The following is a 19,853-nucleotide window of genomic DNA, read 5'->3' as shown; positions in this document are numbered from 1 at the left end:
TGTTTGCCTTATGAAATATAAAAAGCAGTCTTGTCAATTTGCTAAGACTGAAAACTTCTGTTTATTAACACACTGATCTACCAGTTACAAGATCAACAACTGTGAAGGAGATAGAGATTGATATCTAGCTGGGATCGTTGGACTTAATTAAAAGGGCCCTGAGAATAGACTTCTTTGTTAGCTGTTCACATCATGACTGGCATTGAGATTGCTGCTTTCTATACTAAGACAAGAGCTGTCCACCTATTTTAAGACAACTGTGAAGTGTACACGCAGGATGATGTGTTAGTAAAGTGTGGAGTGGGGGCGGGGACCTGTGTGTTTGAGAAAAAGAGAGAGAAAAGAAAAGTATCATATTACATAATTATCTTCCTGTCTATTGGAAATTGTACTAATTGGCCATGAACATGAGGACCGTCTCAAGAGATACCCATGTGGGGAGTTTTTCAGGCTAAGCATAGAGAAAGAATTACCTTAGCCAAGGAACTGATGTTTCTGAAATGCGTTTATAATTGTGTTCGGAGCTTCTATTTAAAATGTTTCATGTGTTTGGGTGAAATAAGACAGAACAAGAAATAAGGAGTCAGAGTGGCACTTTTCTGTCCTGGTGAATTGCTGACTATGGTTCTGGTTAAAATATCTTTCTGGATAATTTCTAGAAGTGTTGCTGGGAGGGATGATAAATGGTCAACTTGACATCAGATAACCATGACAGGCTTTCAAGTCAACATTGTTAAGAAATAATCAAGCCCGGAAAACAAGCATAGACATGGGGAAAATGAATTTGGTGCCATCTAAAAATAAAAACAAACAAAAAAAATCCCAGGTTTGAAAAAAATCAGCAAAAATAAAATTTAATGTAAAAACATACCTCCATTTAAATGTACTCACTCTGATTCCAAATGTGCACCCAGAAAAGCAGATTCTTTATTTTCTATGGCTCAAATGATATTCCTTATGAGGTCTCCATCAGCAGGACAAAGACTTTTTAATAAATAGTAGTTTAGTTTCTTCTAGTTTAAATGGTTTCAATGTTCAAGAGCAAATAAAGAAAGGTTTAAATGACCTCTTCTGGATGACTCCCTTTTCCTGCCCAAGAGAAAGCAATGGAGTTCTCGTAAATGAAAGGAAACTGGCTGTGTCCCTATGGCAGGTGTAGCTGGAGACTTAGATCTGCTGACTGTCCCCAGGGTCCTCGCTTCTCTCTACTATGGTGTGGCTGTTCTGCTCCCTTCCTGCACCAGTGACCCTTGAGCTGCAATTGGTTCAGTCTGGCCATGTGAGAAGGTGAGCTGCCCTTACTCTTGGACTTGCAGATCTAGACACCTGGTCCCTGTTTCACAGTCTCTTTGCAGCAGCCTCTTATTTCACCCCCAAAACTTTGCCAATTCATATTCCTTCACTGAAGGGTGTGGGAACTCCCAGGACCCCTGCTTGTCACACCTGGGCCAAGTGAATTTGACAAGGTATTGTGTGTGCTCAGCAGGGCACCCATGGCCACTATGGCAGGTCCTCCCCTGCCAGGCAATCCTGGGGCACTCAGCCCTGTTGACCTGCCTTGCAGCATTGGCTTATTATTTGCCAGGAAAAGCAGCTGAGCCTGAAAGCAGCTAAAGTCACTACCAAGGTTCCTTCTTCATGATTTGGTGTGAGATGGAAAGGAGAATATCCAGAGATTTTCATTATTATTTTTTTGTCTTTTTAGGGCCGCACCCATGGCATATGGACGTTCCTAGGGTGGGGGTCCAATCGGAGCTGTAGCTGCCAGCCTACACCACAGCCACAGCAATGCCAGATCTGAGCCACATCTGCGACGTACACCACGGCTCACGGCAACGCTGGATTCTTAACCCACTGAAGGAGGCCGGGGATCAACCCTGCAACCTCATGGTTCCTAGTTGGGTTTGTTTCCACTGAGCCATGACAGGAACTCCCGAGATTTTAATTATTTAGGTCTTACTGCCCCTAGAGCTGGGGCTTAATCTTAGTGGGATTCAAAGACTTCAGTTCCTCAGGGGCAGAGGGAGGAAAGTACCAAGGACAAATCCTTATGAACTCATTTAAGATGAAGATGCTACTATGAGAGATAAAGCTGGGGGGGGGGGCAGGGAACATGGTCCCAGGTCATGTCCTCAGTTGCTCTCTCACCCTGGTGCTTCCTTACCCCACAGGATGGGATGACTGTTCACTCTGACAGACCCACCACTGGCCAGGAAGAAGTTTCAGAGACTTCTTTACCTCTTCCAGCTTCTGGGTCTGGTTGGGGTATTGTTTTCTGGGAATGAATGCTGTATCTAGGGCTTCCTCTGCAGGCAGGGCTAAGAGGAGGTTACTGACCATTTACCTCACCATGGGGAGCAGAGGCCCACTGCCTTTGACCTAGAGCACCAGCCAGGTCTTGCCCCTTTTGTCTTCTTGTCCAACAACAAAGTTTTTCTTGTTGGTGTTTTTAAATCAGGCACAGAAAAGCTAATGATCACAGTTATTATCTCCTTCCACAAGGCAGTCTGGCATTATCCATAAGACCTCATTTCTGGTCTCCGTGTCAACACCATCTCCTTATGCAATGGTGTTTCCTGAAAACAAGACCCTAGCCAGACCCGGGGGCGGTTCCTCCTCTTAAATTCAAACCTCTCCCAACCCGCTTCCTGACCTCAGTCTTCTTTCTCTCAGGTACTCCCTGTACCCCTTTCTATTATCACAGCATCTCTTGGCCATACTGGTTGCCCAGAATCTGAAGCTTCTTCCTGTTTCTTGGTGAGAGGAAAAGCCACTTTTCAAGTCAGATGTAAACAACTGCCAAATATTCTGACTTCCTTGCAAGTGGGAACCTAGGCCCATGACAGGGGCTCCAGCCATTAACACCTCATGCACAGACTTTGAGTTGGGAGGTGGCACAAGTTGTAATTTGCAAGTAAGTTCAGGTGGGGAGACTTCCTGACCCTCAGAAGCAGGGCTTTGGGTGGTATCTGGTGTCCAGTGGGGTCAGTGCTCAGCAGTAATGGTGATGGCAGCCTCACTCATCAGTTCTGCACCCTAATTTGGACCTTCTTCCTAACAATACAGCCTTCTGTGGTTCTTTAGGTTTGGAAAATTCTGTGAGGTACCCAAGAACATGTTAATACTCTCACTGACTGCTTTAAACAAAGTTGGTTTCTAATTGCATCCCATAACCCTAAGTGATACATGTGGCTTACTGGATCTTTTATGATTTGATCACTACTTTCCTCCCTAGATGCATCTCTTCATGTGACTTCCCACCTCACACACTGCAATTTAGTATATTTAAAGTCTTTCATCTTGTCTTGCTGGCTCTTTCTTACCTCCAGAACTATACAAACCCTCTGCCTTCTGACTGGAACACCCTTCTCTGCCTCTGCAATGGCTTGTCCTTGGAGTCTCAGTTTTGGAACCACTATCATTGGGTCAGTTTCCATGCAAAATATGCTATTTCCCCTCTTCCCTCTATGTCATTAGCAGAACTCCAATTTTATACACACTGGTGTGGACCCGGTGAGGGATACTTATCTCCTTAGTCTCTCTGAAACTATGAATGGCTTTGTGACTCACTCCTGGCCAATGAGTTGCAAGTAGAAGTCTACCTGAGTAAAGGGTTAGACTCAGTCTGCAGATGCCTCTTCCACTGCTCCTTCCCTTTTTACCTGTAATGAAGACCTGATGGCCGGCATTGAAACAGACATTCTGTGGCCATTAGAATAAGAGCCACACTGGAGGAGAAGGAAATCAGAGGGACCCTGGGTTCTCAGTGACTTCCTGGCACAGCTGCACCAGGCATGAACTGCTTCTCTCCAACTTCTTGTTAAGTAATAAAAGTAAATCTCTATTTAGTAGGTCATTGTTGTCAGATTTCTGAGTGCAATTCGGAGACCCTTAGGCACTCTGACAAGGTGCTCTATTTAGTTGTTCTTTTTTTTTTTTTTTGTCTTTTTGTCTTTTTGTTGTTGTTGTTGTTGTTGTTGTTGTTGCTATTTCTTGGGCCGCTCCTGCGGCATATGGAGGTTCCCAGGCTAGGGGTCCAATCGGAGCTGCAGCCACCGGCCTACGCCAGAGCCACAGCAACGCGGGATCCGAGCCGCGTCTGCGACCTACACCACAGCTCACGGCAACACCGGATCGTTAACCCACTGAGCAAGGGCAGGGACCGAACCCGCAACCTCATGGTTCCTAGTCGGATTCGTTAACCACTGCGCCACGACGGGAACTCCGACTTTTTAGTTGTTCTCATGGAATCCTTTACTTCCCTATGAATTTATTTGTTTATCTGTATCTTCACTCTCAATGGTAAGCTCCATGAGGACAGGGACTGGAAGGGGTTAAGTCATGTTCCCCCAAAAGTTATGTTCTAATTCTAATCCCTTGTACTTATGAATTGTGTTATTATTTTGAAATAGGGTCTTTGTAGATATAGTTAAGATAAGAGGAATCTTATTGGATTAGAGTCCTAAATCCAAGGACTGGTGTCTATATAAGAGAACGGAAAGGGAGACTTGGATTTTAAGACAGATGCAAGGATGACGGCCATGGGGGTGAAGGAAGCAGAGACGGGAGTGATGCTGCCACAAGTTAGGAAACACCTGGGGCCTCCAGAAGCTGGAAGAGGCAAGGAGGCCTTCTCTCCTAGAGCCATCAGAGGGAGTGTGATACTGCAGACACTTTGATTTTAGATTTCTAGCCTCCAGACCTGAGACAGTATACATTTCTATTGTTTAAGCCATATGTAGTTGGTAAACAGTTACAGCACTCCTAGAAATCTAACATCATGCTCAGGTCTGCACTGTTTAGATCTGCACCAGCCCACCTAATGTTAGAGTCACCAATCCCAGCATTTCCCTTAGAGCAGGACAACCTTAGAGCCATAACATGGGATAGATTAGAGCCAGAAGAGATACTGGGCCTGCTTAGTGAGCTCACAATTTGCTAATTCCATTTTCTCTGTCCTGGCATCCTCACAATGAAGTTAGTATCGAAGAACCCAGAATCCAAGAGTGGGAAATAGACTTTGATTGCCTAGAGTATTGTGTTGCTTAAGATTCTGGACCTGCATTCATTCCATTTAATCAACAATTATTTACAGAAGGCCTACTATTAGATACTACTTATAGAACTATCAAGTACTATTCTGGATCCTTCCTGAGATTCCAAAACACAAAAAGAGCACAATCAATCAGTTCCTGTCTCCTAAGAGCTGATGCTAGAAAGGGTATTCTGGGAGTTTCCATTGTGGCTTAGCGGTAATGAACCTGACTATTATCCATGAGGATGTGGGTTCAATCCCTGACCCCACCCAATAGGTCAAGGATATAGCATTGTCACAAGCTGCAGTGTAGGTAGTAGATGCGGTTTAGATCTGGCATTACCTTGGCCATGGTGTAAACCAGCAGCTGTTGCTCCAATTAGACCCCCTAGGCAGGGAACTTCCATATGCTGCAGGTGCAGCTCTAAAAAAAAAGAGAGAAAGAGTATTCTGATGAAGTAAGGATGTCTTTCATTTACATGGGAGGGAAGAATTGAGACAGGTGATTTTATATTTGCTATTCTTCCAAATCCATGGCATTGGACTTTCAGGCAGTTTCATAATTGTCTTCATTTTTTCTTTGAAACTCATACAAATAACTTGTTCTACTGTCCGCTGGAAGCTCTTTCTTATTTTGATGTTGTAAGAGCATACCAGAAGTGGCGGACCCCAGTTTGAAGAGGGGGGCTAAGTGTTTGGTGCTAGACCAAACGGATGCTAAAGCCTGAGGTATGAGTTAAGGACATTCTTTTGCCTGAATCAGAAAGTCACGAAATTCAGAGTTCACCTCAGTGAAATAAAGAATTTCATTTTCCATTAGAGAGTAGATGCTAGATGTTGGAGCATGTTATAAATAACTTTAAAATAATAGCTGTGGGTAGTTGTCCAGAATAAGGCTGATATAAGGCTTAACATGTCTTTAGCTGAACTTCTGAGAAATAACGGAAAAAACACAGCTAAATTTCAAGACTTAACCAGTCTAATATGCAAATGCAAATTACGCACACACATACAATTTGAAAAGATAACGCAAACGAACGTAATCAAGCTGGCTCTAAAATTTGGTGAGAGTCAGGCATCAACTAGACTCAGATGCTATGTAAGCAAATCCATTTTCCAGATTAATAGAATGTCAGTGTCTGTAACAATCCTAAACTCTCCAGTCTGCATAGAGCAATCATTTTTATGTATCGATTTGCCAAACACCTCAATTCACGTTATACCCACTTCCTCTGACCATAACTGAGGTTTTTTTCCAATTATTTGAAGCAAAATTTTTTTCACTCTGATTGTGAAAAGAGGAAATGGGACATAACTTTGGCTGGAGACTGAGGAAGTCTGAGGATATTACAATAATAGTCTCAGGGGGACGCTTTGGCTCTGAGATAGGAAGACAAAATAACAGCCATTTTGGAAAAGGACTGGGGATTGGCCTTAGGCAAGACAGGCCTTACAAACTAAAGAACAAAGACCCTCAGGCCTGAGTCCCAGAGGGAAAAGACTAGGTTTGCAGGAAAAAAAGATTAAATTTGTCTGTGATACTGACCAGTATACTTAGTTGCCACAAGATGAGAAGCTCAACCATAAATTTTAACCTGATCTACCTGTTCCTATGCTTTCTTATAGAAAATTCTCATACATTTCTTTCCCCTCACAGAAGCACTCCCTATTCCTAATATCCACCATGGAGTAACCTGCTGCACATCAAAGAAATTTGATTATTTCTGGAAATTATTAGTGATCATGAGACAAACTAGTCTCCCTTTTGTTATAAAAGCAACTCATCCCTTCTGCTCAGGGAGCTGGCATTGTTTTTTCCACCTCCTTGTACACAAGCTTTGCTTGCCTGAGTCTCACTGAAGTGATATTCATTTCTATGGTATTGCTGTCCAAGAATCTGGAAAGGACCCAGTAACAGTTCAAGGTGAGGCATAGCTTGAATTTTCTGGTAAATATTCTGGCAAATATCCTATTCTTGGTCAGCTGATATCTGAGGAATATGACTCTGGGAATTTCTGATTCGATGTTCAGACATTATGGAACTGTACAGATCTGACCTGTCTTTAGTCTGACACGTGACATCCATCAAGTCACTTACAGCTACTGTAACTCTCAGGTCCTAACACAATTACAAAGACTCCCAAGTCTGTCTAATCCACCTGCAGGGTTATTGGAAGGAATGCCCTTTCCCATGACTCATAGATCTTCTCAACTTTGTCATGTGTTTTTGTGTGAAGTGGCCTTGAGGTCAGCTTAATCAGTGACAACTGAGCACTGAATCTCATTAAGCTCTTAGCAGTGTGAAACAAACTGGCCAAACAATTTGGGACATCTGCATACACTAATTTATGGCTGCTTAAAAGAAATATGCACTTTCTCTTTGGTTCTGTGACCAATGACTCTTAACATGAGATCCGAGGCCATCAGTGGGTTCCTAATCCATTTTACTCACTCGAGTTCATACACGTAAGGGATACATAAATCCATAAACTTTTTTTTTGGGGGGGTTGCTTTTTAGGGCCACACCCACAGCATATGGAAATTCCCAGGCTAGGGGTCAAATCAGAGCTGTAGCTGCTGGCCTACACCACAGCCACAGCAATGCAGGATCAGAGACATGTCTGCAAGCTACACCACAGCTCACAGCAATGCCGGATCCTTAACCCACTGAAAAGGGACAGGGATCAAAACTGCATTCTCATGGATACTAGTCAGATTCATTAACCACTGAGCCACTATGGGAACTCCAAATCCATAGACTTTTATTTTCACATAGGCTGTTTACAGTTAAATTAATGGATGAACTATTAGAGTTACTTAAATTTGATATTTGCAAAATATGAAAATTAGCACATGAAGCATATTGAGGACTTAAATTCAGTATTCTACACAATGATTTGAAATGTAGTAGGATTTGAATATTTCATGCATACACATAATTTGAATGCCAGAACTCTGGTATTGCTATAGCACCAGTATTATCTTAAAATAGATGCCATTTTAGATGCTGTTCTTTTTGCTTTTCCATTCTAATTTTTCATTATTTTAGCTACATTATTATCTATTTAATGTGGGAGCTTGGTTAATGCGATAGTGTATGGTGATGCATACATGCATCAACAGCATTTTTGGTCTATGGCCCTTATTTTCTGTAATGACTAGATTGTATGCATATCTATGTTATGTAGTTTCAGTATGAATCATCCATTCTACCGTTTCTAAAATTAGAATCCATTCTCTCTGTCTCTTTCTTTCTCCCTGTGTATGTATTTGCTTAGATAGTGATACTTCCTTTTCTTCACCAATTTTTTTTTTCCTTTGAGAAGAAGGAAATGGGTAGGGTGGTAGGCATGGCAGAGGATCTTGAGACCTTCCAAAGAAGACCAAGAAGGCTCTGGATATAATGAAGATGTCTGAGATATAGTGATATTGATTTGGATGTAATGCATTAGAACAAAGTAGATGTAACATAGATTTACAAGCTCAACCATATAAAATTTATCTGTTATACTGACCAGTATACCTAGTTGCCACAAGATGAGAAGCTCAGCCATAAATTTTATGTGGTGCAGGTTTGATCTTTGCCTATGAATTTGACATGCCATAGGCACAGGCCTCCCACCCCACCCCTGCCAAAAGCCAGCCAAAAGACTGCATATCATCACCAAACTGAAAAACAGTGTCTGGTATAAATCCTATGTATATATGTATGTACATAAGTGCATATTATTTGCTTGGTATCTTGAGTTATTTTCAATGCATTCTATTTTTTCCATTAGAATTAGAAAAGGGGAAGTCTTTTTTTTTCTTCCTTTCTTTTTTTTTTTTTTTTTTTTTTGTCTTTTTTCTATTTCTTGGGCCGCCCCTGCGGCATATGGAGGTTCCCAGGCTAGGGATTGAATCGGAGCCATTGCCACCGGCCTACGCTAGAGCCACAGCAACGCGGGATCCGAGCCGCGTCTGCAACCTTCACCACAGCTCATGGCAACGCCGGATCGTTAACCCACTGAGCAAGGGCAGGGACCGAACCCGCAACCTCATGGTTCCTAGTCGAATTCGTTAACCACTGCACCACGACGGGAACTCCAGAAAAGGGGAAGTCTTACTGCAATTTGTATTGGACTCCTCTAAGTCATCTACCTGAGAAATCACACAACTGGACTAAAATGAATTTTATAAATATACAAAATTATTTTGTAATATTTAAAAATTCCTAGATAAAAGAAAAAGGCACCTTGGCAGCTGAATCCTTTTTTCGGAAGAAGGAGGCCACTTTATATTTTAGTTTTTAGTCAAGAGCCTGAGCTTGTCACACACTATCTCACCACACAAAACATAATCATGTTCAATGTATTGTGACAGGTGTTTTTGAACATCTAGACTCTCAAATTAGAGTTGTACAGGCTACATGATGATACTGAGAACAAACACTTGCTCTTGTGGGAGTGCATTTAATCACGCTGATGTACTTTACCATCTATTTAGAAATTTGAAATCACTCAGTGGTTGAGCTGCCACAAAAATTACTTTTAGACACAATACTCGTGAATGAATCATAGCTATGGTCTCCCTGTCACCTGCTGCCTATATCAGTAGTGGAGTAAGAGACAGAGAGACAGAATTCTTTCGTAATGGGTTCTAAACAATAAATGTGCTTTTAGCGTCAATCCGTTTATTGAAGTTGATAGCTGGGAAGAGATTTTCTTGCAGAAAATTTAAGTTCATATGTAAGTCAGCACATATTATTTTTAGCTTAACTGGAACTCAAAATATCTGTTCTAGAAGAGATCCCCTTTATCTTTTGTCTTCTCTAATTAGCTTCGGAAGGTCAATAAAAAGATGCATTCTTTCTCTTTCTCCTCCATGTTGCCATATGCTAGAGGAGGATGTTCTAGTGTGAGCAGCACACTTTATACCCAAGAGTTACTGAACACACAGCACAAGTGCTCCCTTTATGTCCTCATTCCTAATGTTCTTCATAATATGTCTAAAGAATTACCTATTCTAAACAAACTAAAGTCAACTCTTAATTGTTCTTTTATTTTTGAAATCTTCAGTATTTTAAATACAGTTGGTCTGTAATGGATACTCATAAAACTATTTTGTCTTAAGAATATAGTGATTTATGACCCTAACTGGGTTATACTTTTTGCATATTTGTAGTCATTACTACGTGACTGGATGAGATAGATACACCCTTTAGGCTAATGCTTCTTGGGGTTTGGCTTCAAAATAACACATGGGTTTGGGCATAATGCAGAGTCCTGAACCACACCAGACCACTGAGTTAGAATATCTAAAGGATAGAGCCAAATAATCTACCTTTTATCCAGCATCCCAGGTGATTTTTATGAACACTAGTATTTGAGAACTCCTGTCCTAGGTAGTGTTTCATCTAGAGACATTAAACAAGCAGATAGTAACTGTACAATAGGAAGGAAACTAGCATTTAATAAGTGCCCACTATAGTGTGTGGATTACATCATTTAAGTTGCACATCAATATTTTGAAAGTGATATTATCCACAATTTACCAAAGCAGACATGGAGCCTCTGACATTAACGTTCTTTTCTATTCCAGGATCCATTCCAGGGTACTACACTGCATTTAGAAAGATGGTCTTATAAATATATGGTGCTGAGAAAACTGAGTAGCCATTTGGAAAAATATTAAAACTAGATCTATATATAAGAATGAATTCTAAGAAGATTAGGGACAAATACTGAATATGGTATTACACACACATATGAAAATGAACCATACAAATACTAGAAGAAAAACTTGGGTGAATTTCTCTTTAATCTCATTGCAGGAGAAGACCTGCTAATTATGTCTTAAAATCCAGTGGGAATAAAAGAAGTGATTAATAAATTTGATAACAACAGCAATGAATATTTGTGCATGGCAAAAAAATTACCATAAACAAAGTCATAGGATACACTAAGAGAAAATATTTTCAACATAAGGATTTACACACCTAACATAAAGAGAACTCTTAACACTTGAGTGACAAAAAAGAGCAAATAGGAAAATGGGAAAAATACATGAAAAACAGTTTACAGAAAAAAAAATAGAAAATATCCCTTCAGCATATGAAAAGATGTTCAGAATTGCTAATAATTGGATAAATAAAAATTAAAACACTGAAATAACATTTCTTGCTTATCAGATCAACATGTATTAAAATATATGACAATGCACTCTTTTAGTAAATCTGTTGAGAAACAGGGTCATACACTGTTGATGCAATCATTGACTGGTACAACCATTCTAGAATTTGGCAATTTCTAAAAAAGCTACAGATGCATTTATTTCTTGACCAATTGATTCCACTTTTAGGAATTTATATCCTCAACAATACAAAAATAGATGTATATGAGATTATTCATTGTTTCATTGCTTGCACTGAAAAATATTGGAGAGATTATACATCTCCTATAGAGTGGTTGAATAAATTATGGAGTACCATGCAGCAGTAATTAGAAGGTTGAGGAAGAGATTTATGAACTGATATGGAGTGATTTCCAGGATATATTGCTAAATAAAGAAAAGCAGAATGCAAGCATATCTATAGTAAGCTATCTTGTAATGGAAATAGGATGTGAGATAAAATATGTTTATCTGCTAATCTATTCAAAAAATATATAGAAGGATAAAAGAGAAAATAATAAGATAGGTTATCTACAAAGGGTAGGTGGGGACAGGGTAGAAAGAATGGGAGAATTGTAACAGAAAAAAGGTATGATCAGAGTGACACTGCTCTGAGTATACCCTTCACAAAGTTCTGGTTTTTAGAACCATGACAATGTCTTACAAATCATTCATTTAATTTTATTTTATGTCAAAAAATTTTAAATTCATCTATGATGGATGTGAAGCTACCCCAAACATAATACAAATGGTAACAAATGTGCCTAACTATAAAACAAATTCACAAAATAATCGCACTGAAGGAGACAGGGGGAAAAAGAAAGGAAGAAACCTAAGTAACTTTGTAGAACTATATTTTCACAGTAACTCCAAGGCCAAAGGAGAAGAGACTGTAGGGAGTTCCCGTCATGGTGCAGTGGAAACAAAGCCAACTAGGAACAATGAGGTTGCAGGTTCGATCTCTGGTCTTGCTCAGTGGGTTAAGGATCTGGACCATGAGGTTGCAGGTTCAATCCCTGGCCTCACTCAGAGGGTTAAGGATCTGGTGTGGGTCGCAGACGCAGCTCAGACCCCGAGTTGCTGTGGCTGGTGGTGTAGGCCAGCGGTTACAGCTCCAATTAGACCACCTAGCCTGGGAACCTCCATACGCCACGGGAGCGGCCCTAGAAAAGGCAAAAGACAAAAAAAAAAAAAAAAAAGAGAGAGAGAGAGAGAGAGACTATAGACACAGATAGTACCCTAGCTAGTAAATGTGTTTTTTACAGGGTTATGGGTTAGAAAATATAAAACTATATATATTCTAGAATTTAAAAAATAAGTAAATATATTCTGGATAATGAGATCCAGGTTTCTCTTGCTGGAGAAAGGAATTAAAAATAAGACAAGGAGGAAGGTGAGCATGAACCCTATGGTGTTGGAATTGGAGGTACAGATATAAACTCAAAGGCGCACAAACACACACACACACACGCACACACACAGGCACACAATACACATGCTCGTTCATGTACATGCAGATGGATATAGAGATGGATACAGATTCATGTATATATGTTCATCCATACCTACATTTCTTACCTCTATTCACTAAAAAGTTCTACAAGCAATGAAACTCTGACAACAAGGAGCACATTAGCACCTAGATCTTGACAAAAATTCAATATCTCTCTTGATTAAGAAACAAAATCCCAAAGCAAACAAGAAAAAAAGACAAAACATCCTTAATTGGACAAAGATTATCTATAAACACCTACCACACGCATTATGCTGAGTAGTCAGTATAGTGAAAGTTTCTTTTTCAAGACAGAATCAATACTTCTATTTCACATTGCACTGGAAGTCCTAGTTAGTGTTGTAAGGCAAGGAAAGAAAAGAAAATGTATGAGGATTCAAAATGAAGAGCAAAAATTATTATTTATATATTATGGTTTTGTACACTAAAAAATCTAAAGGAATCTACAGCTGGGCAAGTGACAGGATAAAAAAATCCATTTATAAAAATCAATTTTCTTTCTAAATGACAAAACATAAAAAGAGTAAGATAGAGCATTTACAGTGTTATAAAATATCAAATATCTAGAGGAAAAAATCTATCAAAGTATGTCCAAGACTTCTGCACATATAATTATAAAATTTTGTCACATAATTTTTATAAGATCAAATACCTTGAAATAAATCTGTCAAAGCATATGACAGACTTCTACAGAGAGCATCATAAAACTTTATGAAAAAATGAAGGCTTGAATAAATAACTAATAAATATACTATGTTCTCCCTATTGATCTATAAACCCAATGCAATTCTAATGAAAACCCCAGCGGGAATTTTGTTTGAATTTGAAATCTTATTTCTAAAATGTAAATGGAACAGCAAATGGTGGAGAAGAACTAAGCCACATTAGAAGAACTAGTTGGGGACACTTTATTAGATGTTGTCTTAGTCGCTTTCGTCAGCTGTAACAATAACACAGCCAGGAGAGCTTGGCAACATCAGAAACACATTTCTCACAGTTCAGGAAGGTAGAAGTCTGACATAAGGGTGCCAGCATGGTCCAGTAAGGGTCCCCTTCTGGGTGGCAATTTGTGTCCTTACATGACAGAGGGGGCTAGGGAGCTCTGTAGGATCGTTTATAAGAACAACAAATCCATGAGGGCTCCACTCTCATGACCTAATCAACCCCAAAGGCCCCACTTACTCAGACCATCACCTGTGGATCTAGAATATGAATTTGGGAGGGGGACACAAACATTCAGACTATGGCAGATGTCAAGGTTCCTATAAACCTATTACTGGCAATGTCAGATTTCTTAACCTATATCATGACTATCCAGGTGTTTACAACAGACATTAAGCTATATATTTAGGTTTATGTACTTAATTTTTTTTAAACTTTTTTTGTTGTTGTTGTCTTTTTTAGGGCCACACCTGAAACATATGAAAGTTCCCAGACTAGGGGTTGAATCAGAGTTGTAACTGCCAGCCTATGCCACAGCCAGAGCAATGCCACATCTGAGCTGCGTCTGCGACCTACACCACAGCTCACAGCAACACCGGATTCTTAACACACTGAGTGAGGCCAGGGATCGAACCTGTGTCCTCATGGTTACCAGTCAGATTTGTTTCCGCTGAGCTGCAATGGGAACTCCCTGTACTTTACTTTGGAATACATGATTTCCATTGTATTATGTTTCACAATAAAAGGGATATTTGAATAAAGAGGGTTTTTTTATTTTTTAAGTTTTCTCTTTATGTCATTCCAACCAAGATACATTTATGGGTATTAAGTATTTGGGCTTCAAATGGCTCAATGCCATGTCATATGCGACTTGCTCAATGATATTTTGGCTAAATGCTTATTGACCTGAGTAGAATTAACTATGGAAATCTCAAGTACAGTACAATACAGTACAGTATGTAAGAATAGACTATGTGAAACCTAGGATTTAAAAAATACATGTCTATATGTATGTATATATATGTAGTGTGTGTGTATGATTATATGTACATATAATATAATCCTAGTTCTTGAATTCAATTAAATGACTACTCTTCATATGAAACCCTATTTGAATATGTCAGAAACAGTAAATACTGTCATTTTTGGCTGAACAAAAGAGTTTCCAAGTAATAATGGGAGAGAAACAACTTAGGAAAATACATTTTACATAATTGACTATTTCAAAAAGGAAGAGGTTTATTTAAAAGCCAGATAGCATGTTTCTTTTACCAGAACATTTTCAACGTCAGGAAGAAGTGTGTTGATGTCTAGCCTGGGTGCTTTTCCTTTAAACCCTTTAGCCTTGCCTTCCCAGAAACTGTGTCATGTATGGTTCTCTAAGTATTTTAGTTACTTGTCCTCTCTTTCACTGTATGCTCCTCAATCACAATTGTCTTTGATTCTACATATTCCTCCAGATTTTTCTTCTCATCTTCTACTGTTCCCTTCCTTTTCTCCCTATCACTTTCTGAGTTGTCATATTAAAATAGAATGGCCAAAGAGGCATAGAAGTTCAGAAAAAGAGTAAGAAGGAGGTGAAACAAAAGTCATGTGATCCCAGAAGGTAAGACAAACATAAGGAGAAGAGACATGACAAGTTTAGTCTTGGGTAGGGAAGGTGAAAGAGGAAGAAGAGACACGAGATAGATTAGGGGGAATGAAATTTGCCCATGGGCTTCAATTGAGGCACCATCACCTATGCTCCATTGATTATTTCTGGCTGACAAAGCCATTTAGATATTTCCTTGATCACAAATCAGTATCAATATGAATTGAAATTGGGTAACTGCCATTTTCTCTAACTGGGGGTTTATATAATAATAATATTTTCAAGAAAATATGTTTGGAAGAACAGTAATTAATATTGTATTTTCCTCTTGGATCAGATCAGTGACTCAAATTTCAGAGTTTCAGAGTACAGTTAGGAAACTAGACTGTTTTTCCTATAACATGGTCCCCTCCAAGGAGCAATGTGCTCTGAAAGTTACTTTGGGAATTTGAAATAGTCTGTGATAATAACCTTTTCTAAATCAGAAAGCAACACACAGGATTTGATTTCACCAAAAAGGACACTTGACATTTTCTGAAACTCTTCTAAACCCACCCTGATATTTCACTGTGTATTATCAATGTACAAGATAAAAATAAACCTGAGTTCCAAATCACAAATGAATTAGAGAAAAATATCAGTTATCAAATGGAATTTTTGTCACCATGAATGAAATTGGGCACATTCATTGTTATCAAGCTCCTACATACATGTGTCAACAGTTCCACCTGCCCTGGAAATGGAATATTCATAAACAATATGGGTAGGGGTTATTATTATGACGAACATACTTTTAGAATGGCAATGGGAGGCGTGCTAGGGAGACATTCATTTTTTAATTTTTATTGAGAAACTGATACCGCAGACTGTGAATCAAAATAATAACAAATATTTATTGTTTACCGTGTGCCACTGATTTAAAGGTGTTAACTTATATTTAATTTAGTCCTCATAATACCACAATGAAGTAGGTACTATTAATATCCCATTCTATATTTTACAGATAAGGATTCTTATCTGTAGAAGGAGATACTAGTTAGATAAATGATAACTTTCCATTCTAATGTTAACTTGAAGTTGCAGTTGAATGGCTTGTCCAAGATTTCTACAATATTTACAAACCGGGTGCTTAAAGGAAAGAACTGGGCTAAAGCAATGAAAATGAAATGGTAGGTTCAAGAGAAAGGATAACATGACCTAAGAGAGTTACATGTTAGGGTGCAAGGGCACTCTTAGGGTCAATACAGGGAGAGGTCAGTAAGCAGGGAGCAGACATATCCACCCGGTAGGAAAGAGGGTAGGATACAGTTCATTCACAGAAGTGGAAGCCAGATCCCTTGAATTCCAGATCAAGGCTCTTTTCAATACCTCATGTTGTACTGCTTCATTGTATCTGCATTAGAAAATGCCTAGCCAGTCATTATTAAGGTTATTTATTTGCGCTGTACTGATTGGTTACCAAGCAGTTACAGTCAGTACTGGTCTCGCCCCAGTAAGTGGAATGCTTATCTCCTTCTATTTGGTTATCATCTTAATCACTTGCTGTATATCAGCACTGAACAGAAAACCTGACTTCCCAAATAAAAGCTTGCATGTATCATGCCCATGATAATTATTAAACATGCCCCACATTAAGTGATATCCATGGACTGATGGTTTAGTCATGGGTAAAACCAGCCCTAAATTAGGATAAAATGTATATTCTTAGTTTAATTAAATTAGTTTGAACCCCCCCAAATAATATGGATTAGATGGTAAAACCAGATAAAAGTCCCAGACCTGTTTCACCTGTATGAGGCCATTCTGAGGGGCCCCTGAGAATCACTGATTCTTACCACTTCATTAGGATGGCTAGAGTCAAAAAGCTGGACAATAACGAGTGTTGGAGAGGATGTGGAAAAATTAGAACCCTCATTCCTTCCTGGAGGAAATGGAAAATGGGACAATCACTTTGGAAAGCAATTCTGGAGCTTCTCCCAGAATTAAACATGTAGTTGCCACGTGATCCAGTAATTCCACCATGTACCCAAGATAACTGGAAATGTACATCCAGACAAAAGCTTACCCATGAATGTTCATAGCCACATCATTCATAATAGCCCCCAAATGGAAACAACCCAAATGTTAATCAAGTGATAAACAGATAAAAAAATGTGAGCTAGCCTTACAGTGGAATATTATTCAGGCCTAAAGTAATGATCTATGCTACAGCATGGGGGAATCTTGAAAACATCATACTTAGTGAGAGAAGCTATAGAGACAAAAAGTCACATAATGTATGATTTCATTTACACCTTTCCACAGAAAAGAAAATCATGGACTTGGAAAACAGACTTGTGGTTGCCAAGGGGGAGGGGGAGGGAGTGGGGTGGATGGGGAGCTTGGGGTGAATAGATGCAAACTATTGCCTTTGGAATGGATTAGCAATGAGGTCCTGCTGTGTAGCTCTGGGAACTATGTCTAGTCACATATGATGGAGCATGATAATGTGCGAAAATAGAATGTGTACATGTATGTGTAACTAGGTCACCAAGCTGTACAGTAGAAAAAAAAAACTGTATTGGGGAAATAACAATTTAAAAAAAAAAGTAGGAAAAAAAAAAATGTCCACAATAGGCAAATCCACCGGGACAGAAATCAGATTTGCGGTTGAAGAGGTTGAGGGGAGGAGAGGAATGGGGAGCAACTCCTGATGTATATGGGGTTTGGAGGAGAGGAGGGATGAAATGTTTTAAAATTAGGTAGTGGGGATAGCTGGACAACTCTAGGAACATATGAAAAAGCCCCATGGAACTGTCCACTTTAAAAGGGTAAATTTTACAGTATGTGAAATATACCTCAAGAAAATGTCTAAGGAATTATGTCTAATGACATTCAGCTTATCCAGAAGTCATGAATATAGGTAATATTTTTCTTTCTTTCCACCTAAAACAAAGTATAAAATTGAGGAAAATGTGATATAATTCAAGCCTAAAAATATTTTTAGCACATATCTGCAGTTACTCTTTGCAAGCATCACTTTTTCCATCTCACTGCCTGTGTTCTCCACTTCATTTCCATTCACATAAACATAAACAAGGCCACTGGATGTACTTTTCATTCTGATCTAGTTCTTTGGAGTGTTATTTCTCCTCTAACCATGTTCTCCTTGCACTCCTTCCTGTCTCTGTGTTCTCCATATCCTTAAGCAACTCTCCATTTCTCTTGCGGCTTTCAGAACATTCTTCCTTTTCTTTTTTTTTTTTTAAGAACTGCACCCACGGCATATGGAGGTTCCTGGGCTGGGGGTGAATCAGAGCTGCAGCTGACAGCCTACACCACAGCCACAGCAATGCCGATCTGGGCCGCATCTGTGATCCTACACCACAGCTCATGGCAACACCAGATCCTTTAATCCTTTGACTGAATCCATGTCCTCATGGATACTAGTCTGGTTCATTACCACTGAGCCACGATGGGAACTCCTCTCAGAACATTCTTCTTCTGGGCCAGGTGGTGAAAACACTTGTCAAAGTGCAGCTAATACACATGATATTGAAACACCAAATACCCAAAACATATCCTCCTACTAGAATGCAGCCTCTTCTCCTTCTGTGACATCAAGACCAGTGTCAGCACTTTTGATGTCTAACCGTTGCCCAGTATATTTTCCACCCCTCTTGGTTGGATAGGTCTGAAATTGTTAATCAAACAATAGAAGCCTGGTTGCTAGGCCTGGAAAGACCAAAGCTGTTCACGGACTGCTTCCTGTTTGCCCTGCATGATGTGGGCAGAGAGTAGGGCAAGGCCTCACTCTGCTTACGTCTGTGTGTACAGAAGATGAGGAAGGCTTTTTGTGTCTTGCTTACTCAGACACACACCCTCAGAATTGCTTTCAGGACCCATCTGTGGTAAAATCTGAAAATGTGCTATGCACAATTACACAAGCAAACACAATGTCCCAAGACAAATATGCCCTATTAGTAAGCAGGCCAGAATTGAAGTAAAAACAGGTGTTTCTTACATTGGGTCTGATTGCCTACATGTGTGGCTACTCTGAAATTATTTCTTAATTACTTCGAAGGGTTAGCTCCAGCAGAGAGGGAAAGAGAAAGCGCCATAGGAGGCCTGAGGGCTCTTTGGTCTTCTGCCGAATTAAAGCTTAAGCAGCTGAATCCTGTAATTAGTTAATTTTTTTTTTTTTAAAGAGCCATCATGGCCCATTTTTCCTAAGCCAGCAAATTATATATTTCAACTACTATATTAATTTTCCTCTCAATAATCACAGGCTTTATTAATCCTGTTACCCATTTGGATAGGAACCTCACTTGACTTTGTACCACATGGCTGATATGTGAAACGCTCCTGAACTTGTGCTCTGTATTATACGATCATAACAAGAAATGAATTATACAAAAAGAGATACGAGGAGGCGTTCTGCCATGTTTGTGTTGCCAACACTGGAACACCCTTCGCAGCCCTTGCAAAGCAGAGTCATTTATTTTTAGTAAGCAGAAAAAAATCTGTTAATTTTATTTCTCAATCTCAGTATTTTCTATGAATAAAGCAGAAGAGGCAGTATTGAGAGCCAGGAGTGAGTTCCATCGAGAGGACTAATTACACAACATATAGGAACACTGACT

The 19,853-nt window shown here is 39.5% G+C and overlaps 1 long non-coding RNA gene across 1 annotated transcript in view; it reads right to left on the bottom strand.

Moving 5' to 3' along the window:
- LOC106508433 overlaps positions 1-19,853 on the bottom strand; it is a 661,471-nt gene that overhangs the window by 151,757 nt on the left and 489,861 nt on the right. Inside the window, exon 9 of the long non-coding RNA XR_002342060.1 lies at positions 892-1,089. This is a non-coding gene — a long non-coding RNA (uncharacterized LOC106508433). The remainder of the gene's footprint in view (positions 1-891; positions 1,090-19,853) is intronic.

The sequence above is a fragment of the Sus scrofa genome, chromosome 2 (assembly GCF_000003025.6).
Source record: "Sus scrofa isolate TJ Tabasco breed Duroc chromosome 2, Sscrofa11.1, whole genome shotgun sequence".
NCBI classification, from domain to species: Eukaryota; Metazoa; Chordata; class Mammalia; order Artiodactyla; family Suidae; genus Sus; species Sus scrofa.
The sequence above is the reverse complement of the archived record's forward strand: the minus strand, read 5'-3'. Positions and strand labels throughout refer to the sequence as shown.